We start from the raw sequence: 7,300 nt of genomic DNA, 5'->3' as shown, positions 1-7,300 counted from the left end.
TATAATAAATCCACAAGAAATAATGGAACAAACAACAGAATCACACCTTTATCGGCCGCTCAGAAAAAACAGTGCATTGGCTGAATTTATGTTCACACTCACAGAACTTATTGTACAACTTCAGAACATAATCTACATTAGGGAAATTTTTAGGATTCTTGATAATCAGCCTACAATTAATCTCTATATTGAGAGAACTATATCATTTTAATGTTTCATTAATTTCAGTCACTTGATTATGACCACGCTGGAGCACTACTTCAAGGGTTTAGTTGATTATACCGACCCAGCAATTATTTCGGATCTTTTCGGTTTGAACGGCAGTTTTTTTTAGCAGTGTCATATGAAATTGTCACCCATAATTATGACCCTAGTATCGATCTATTGCATTTCAATCTGGGTTAGGGAAGGGTATCTTTTTTTCTTCACAAATGTAAATAAACCCAATCTGTTTCTTAAACGAGAGACATATTCATACGGCACAGAATGTTTTTTACCTCAATAGACGTATTTCATTGGTTGAAATTGCAGAAATTGAAGAAAAGAAACCAACAAATATCTTACAAACTATAGAATTTTCTCAATAAAGCCAAGAGAAAAAGATGTTTTATAAACACATTCTACCAGTATACGAAGTTTAAATTTTTTTAGTTACCTAGAAAGTATGTTAAAAACTGCCGTTCAAGCCGAAAAGATCCATTATTTCATTTGATGCATATATTACCGAACCTCAAGCAAACACTGGTTGTCGAACGGTGAAACACCAACATAAAGACGTACACCACACACACACACACACACACACACGCAAACACAATGACAAATTGTCTAGAGCACACATATTCAAATTAAGCTATCCATAACTGTGGCAGGTTAAACTTTGACTGCAATACAACGAACCAAACATTCGGCTCGAATGTACTTTCAGTTGGAAAATGAAAAGAAATTGAACACGGTCCTTCTGATAAGTGATCAATAGACTGCAACCGACTCGGTTAAGAATCTCCTCAATCTTTTCCTGCACTCGATAGAACGGCACGAGTATGTTTACGTTCTTATAATTTCGCTTCACCGTTAGAAATTTCACGTTTGTGTTTACAAGATAGCCAAAAGAATACACATTGAATGAATAAAGAGTCAGTGTTCATGATTTTTTGAGAGAAGATTCAGCAGTGGTTAAGTAGCTTCTGCCAGTGTATTAATGTTGTACTCTGGTCATTCTCGATCCTCCCAAGCTAGCTTTTGAGGCACAGGATCTATTGAAATTTTCGGTGGAGGGATTATTAATTCACGTGACGTCAGGTCATGTTCACACACTGATGCGCCGGTGTGACACACCCTAAAGCCAACGTTCCTCCAAGTCCACTGGATCTCTTCTACTATTTGACCTGTAACTCGAGTAGTTGACAGGTTCTACTACAAACAAAGGAACAGTATTAACTAAACGATATCTCCATAACTTACCGAAGACTATTTTAGAATATTCTATAGCCTGTATGCACCCCATATCTGATCATAGATTAAAGCAAAATAAAACAGATATTTTTATTCTAAACCAATTGAATTTAGAATATTCTTTCATTGGAACTAAACATACAATAAGATAAATAAATATAAGTAATTAGATAAAAATATGTTCAAAGACTTATCGCCTCCGTATTCTAAATATTGCTATAGCAACCTGTATCATCTATAATTAGTTATGTTGTAACTATCAATATATCAGATGAAATGAATGCCTGAAAATTGTATAAAATTTCAAAATTGCTGGAATGAAAGAAGACTAATTCATTTCTAAATCGAATAAGATTTCTCAAAGGAAAGGGAAAAAATTAAGAATTTTATAATTAGAATTCAAGAATAAGTTTTATAGTTTCTTAGCAAAAAAAAACTTGATCCTGAATTATGATGGACAAGTACAAAACTTCTGATTGAAAACTGATTATAGAACGAGACAAATATAATGAGTATCCCTCTACATGCGTCTAGAATCTATTGAGATCAAGAATCATACTAGCAATGAAATAACAAGCTTTAATTAAGTTCTTTCATTTCAAAAGAGTATTTATAGTGAAAAATTTCAATACAGGATTTAAATCAGTAGCTTTATTTAGTAATGATCGATTTTGTTACGGCATCTACATTCTTGTAGATGAGAGGTATATTCAGCTTCTTTGGACCAATTTGTTACTGATGTCGCCTCCAACGTCATTTGACGTAAAGGACATCAATGAAAACCAATATTTTTTCAATATTGATTTTTATTATATTGCTGATTTATCAAAATATTATGAACTTGATTATGATATTTTTGCTATTTCGAGGTATCTAAATCTATTTATAAACGTTTTTACGGTGGAACTCAAAGTAGGTAAAGCTATAAATAATAGCGTATGAATATTGAAATAGTGGGGTAGTAAAAACTATTAGATGGTAAGAAGTGGAAGGGCAGCCTTCGACTTTTATTTTCTCCAATGGGTTTCTATAATTCAAGTTCTACACGCTATAACTTATAGCTTTATCTACTTGTTTCGCATTAAATAAAATAATTCTCTCAAAGTAATATAAAACTCATTTAATTTTTGCTTGTAAGAACAAGGCTTCTAAAATAGATGGAGAGAATTCGAATTGTTCCCTAGGTACAATGATAAGCACGTCTGTCATGTTCACAGACGTGGTTTCATGCTCCTCAAGAAGCCTTCAACTAATTTTTTCATACCAATCGTATTTTTTAACCGCTATAATTCATAGCTTTATCTACTTCCACACCGAAAAAAAGAATTTACTTTAACTCAAGTGTTCTAAGTTCTTATAACATAGAAATATTTAAAGAAAGTACCGCCTACGGTGAGCTTGTAGGCTCTTACACCATTTTCATAAGCTTCTCCAAGTCCACGTACACACATTTTTTGTTCCATATCTTCGTCGCTTCTGACAACTTTTATCCATATGCCAGTGACGCTTCTGTGTCTTGTGAAATCTATCTTTCTCTTGTTTCAGTCATTAGACTGCCGCCACCATTCTGAGGCACCACAAAGTATTTTAGTTGAACAAATCGACCCCATTACGTTTTCTTTAAGCCTGGTATCCATTCTATCGGTTTATTTCGCCGAACCACAAAATAACATATATAAACGAACCAACACCGGTTATCACTCGACGGTGGGGATACAAACACAGAAACAAAGGCACATGCGCCCGCGTGTATCAGGTCGCTCTTGTGCTACTGGTAACATGCAATTCAGAACACCCTGTTGCGTGGTAGGATCGTCAGCGACTTAACCAGCATCCCGACCAAGCTTGCTAACGGTTCTGTCAGCTCGACGCCTTAATAAAATACATGCTCGGGGTTTCTCACAGTTTATGTATACAATGTTCATTCAATAGTCCGGAGATATAGTTCAATACACTTGCCGTAAGTGCCGTGTAGTAGAACTAAATCCAAACACGTAGCTGTAAAGTGAGCTTCTTAACCACATCTATGCATGCCCTACATTTGGAGCTGCATAACCTCGTGAACACCGTCATTAAATTAAAAATAATTGTTTTGTTATTTATCATTTTATTTACCTCCTCCAGATAGCTTCTCGAGTGTATCAGACGTAGTGTGAAAGTAAATTGCTTGTTATAATCATCATTTCGAAATTTCGTTGAAATGTGTACGACTGGAATGAACACCAGCACCTGCGTGCGCAATTTTCAACACTTCATTCACCTTCAGTTTAATTCCAAAAGTCAGTAATCACAAACGCCTACACTAAGCTTCTCTTTATCCACTCCCCGTCCATTACTAAAAATGCATCATTTTCTCCGTTTTCTTTCCTTCTCTTCTCTTACCTTTTCCATTAAGTATCTGCTGATCCTACGAAGACATTTTCCCACACGCTTGCCTATATTCTGACCAATGCAAAAGCGCACGTCGTGTCTCGTTTGATAAGCGGGAACGTGAAATTCAAATAATTAAATGTAAGGTGCCAGCTGCTATAATTAGATATGCATACATAGTAATAAATATATATACACACACACAATGTATGTGCACAAATACACAAACTATATGGTTTATGAGACTGATAGAACTGAACCCCAAATGAAGATGACTTTAAATATATATTTTATGAGTTTAGAAGAAGGGATAGTGTTCATGGCCCTTGAAGGTCCTGCTAGACCAGTGAGATTGATGTCATTTATGTTCCGTTAAACTGCTGTGCGTCGAACTTACATGAAAGATATCAGCTAAGAGGATACTCCAGACGGCCGTTGTTCAAGTAAGGTAGATAATGACTGGCATACAATTAGGTACAGGGTTTGGGGAGCTGGAGGCAAGTGTTTCGAGAGGTGGAGAGAATAAGAGTGTCTAGGTGATGGAAAAACAAAGCCAGTCAGTTCCAACAAGCAGTGGCCATAACAGCAGTGGTAGAAAGAGCAGAGAGATAAGATAGCACTTCTGTGAGAAAGAGGCTGGAGCATGTCCGAGACTGGTTTTATGCCAAATCGAGCGGCCTTTCCTTGTATGAAGTCCAGAGTGTCAATACAGCATTGGGCATCTCATTCGTGCTTTCGCTAGTTGTAAGTGCTGTTCATGCTTATTGGGCATGATGGCGTTTCAATACTAGCAGTGCTTTTGTGGTCTCCGTAAATGGAATCAATGCACATTTAATGTTGATAATGGATGATACATGGTTAGGGAAGGTTGGAGAGGAGCGAAATGTCTTATCTACACAAAAAAAGGGTATTTCTGGAGGTAATAACAAACAGGTCACTTGATACATTGAAAGAAGACAGTGAAGACTTAAAGACTTGTTTTGTTCAATTCGGTCGGAGATTAATCGGAAATGGTTGTTTAACTCGTTTTAGCAAAAATACCTCTATCGTCAGTAAATGGGTGATTTATCCATACTGCTTAGTCTATGCAACCACGTTCACTGATGGACACTTTACACATTGCCGTTTCTACTTCATTCACTAACAGGTTACACAAACAAATTAAATCGTATTCTTTCAAATCAATACAATTTGTTTTCCTTACTAAAATTTTTGTATGCGTACGCGAGAGAATCACGTGACTAAAGTGAAACTAGCAAACATTCTAACGAGAATGGTATTTCACGAATCTGATTTGCTAAGTGATCTTTAACGAAAGCCTTTACTTCGCAGTTAAACTAAATATTTGTAAATACAGAATTTATTTCTTTATATCACAAATTAACGTTACAAAACTAGCATTGATAATTGTATCTAATTACATTTTCTCTAAAGTTCTCGATAAACATTCTCTTAAAATTTTTTCCATGTCACCGTAAAATTTATTTCCTGGTGAATTAAATCGTCTGTTTCGATTCTCTAACGTAGTTATTTCATTTCACTACTTTTCGTCACTAATACCCTAAATTAAAAACAATGTCAACTTTCCATTTTTTCTCTAACAGTTTCGAGATTCATGTCCTTAATATGAAACAAATTTTACCTATAGTCTTTTTTTTAATAAAAAATTATCTAGAAATGCTTGGTTGGTATATATAAATTAGTATCTGATATAAATAAATTACAAAGTAATTATTATGTAGTATTGCTTTAAAAAACAATGCAAGATTAAATATTTTCTTTTAAGCAAATATATTTTTCGACATTTTAATTTTTATGAATTTCCAAACAAATAATTTCATGGTTTAATAGACTCAAATTAGAAGAATGCCTTGTTTAGTGTATTGTAACCTATGAAATGAAATGTTTCTAACATCTTGATGCCAAAATAAATTTCCCATAACAGCTGTGAAAATAAAAATGCGGGATTTAAAAAAAATTAAGAAAAGCAATTATTCTAAAGTGTTTAAAAAACACTTAGATTATTGTTTCAAATAAACGATGCAAGTAAATATTTAGCACAAAAAAAAAGATATTTCTTACATTTCTGACAGACTTTTCATCAGATATTGAAAAATCTTCTTCAGAACTACTTCACTATTCGCCAACATACCTTAGGTTTGGGATTTTTACTCAGCTGACTTCTTTTTATAAATAGCAGACCATTAGTTTTATTGAATTTCCCTGATTACATTAAAAAAAAGATTATTTTGACTGAGCACAAATAATAATCCGTATTCTCGGAGCGTGCAGGCTTTTCCATATCAGAGTATTTTTTTCTCGAACACTAGGATTGAGAAGCCGGCTACCCGGTTTCCACAGCGTATAAGTCATGAAGTTCACATTTTCACTGATTGAGATGCCGGTTCGCTTCATGGTTCAAGGCCAGTAATTTTGAGGAGAGAGGGTAAGTCAATCATATCGACCCCGAAGGGATGAAAGGCAAAATTGACCACGGTCGAATATGAACTCAGAAAGTAAAGAATCGAAAGAAATACCGCTAAGTATTTTGTTCGGCGCACTAACTATTCCGCCGTTCAACATTTTAATTTTATACGTAATAATTCTATAACTCGTAATAATCCTACTATAGGCACAAGGCCTGAAATTTGGGGAAGGGAGATAGTTGATTAGATCGACCCCAGTATTAAACTGGTACTTATTTTATCGACCCCGAAAGGTTAGAAGACAAAGAATTTGAACTCAGAACATGAAGACGGACGAAATGCCGCTCAGTATTTCACCCGGTGTGCTAACGATTTTGTCAGCTCGCTGCCTTGTAATAATGAAATAATTTTAACAATCATTGCGCATTCTCACATAGGGAAAATTCAATTTATCTTTTTGGCAGATAATCAGAGGCAATTATATTGGGTTGTTAAATAAATTCGTTTTTTTTTCTTCTTTCGATGTGGCACTCCATCGTCACATGTCTGAAAAGAGGTAAAATCTATCCAAATTTCAGACACGATAAAGGAAAAATGCAGAGGAAGAGCAGAGTTACAAAAACCCCATAAAATACAATGATAACAATTTTTCGTGTTAATTCAAATAACATTGGAAAGGATTAAAGTAAGTGGGGGAAGGGGGGAATTTATCTGACAATCCAATATTTAATGCTGCAGGACTGAAATGAGCATGCTGAACATAGAAAGTAAACTAATGACTAGCTTAACGTTCGCCGCTGACTACATTGATTGTAAAGCCAAGATCAAGAACTGCGAAAGACAGATTTGTATGATCAGTAAAAAATTTTAAAACATTTCTCAAATATATTAATTCTAAATAAGATTCAATTGGAAAAGAATATACTATCAACAAACCGTAAAAAAATGCTCTTTCGTGTGTCAGTTTTTCCTTTAGGTGGGGAGGTGCTGGTCAACAAAGCAAACAATTTTTTTAATAATTCTTTGATTTATTTTTATTTATTTTATTT

Source organism: Octopus sinensis, linkage group LG2 (assembly GCF_006345805.1).
Source record: "Octopus sinensis linkage group LG2, ASM634580v1, whole genome shotgun sequence".
Classification (NCBI taxonomy): domain Eukaryota; kingdom Metazoa; phylum Mollusca; class Cephalopoda; order Octopoda; family Octopodidae; genus Octopus; species Octopus sinensis.
The sequence above is the reverse complement of the archived record's forward strand: the minus strand, read 5'-3'. Positions refer to the sequence as shown.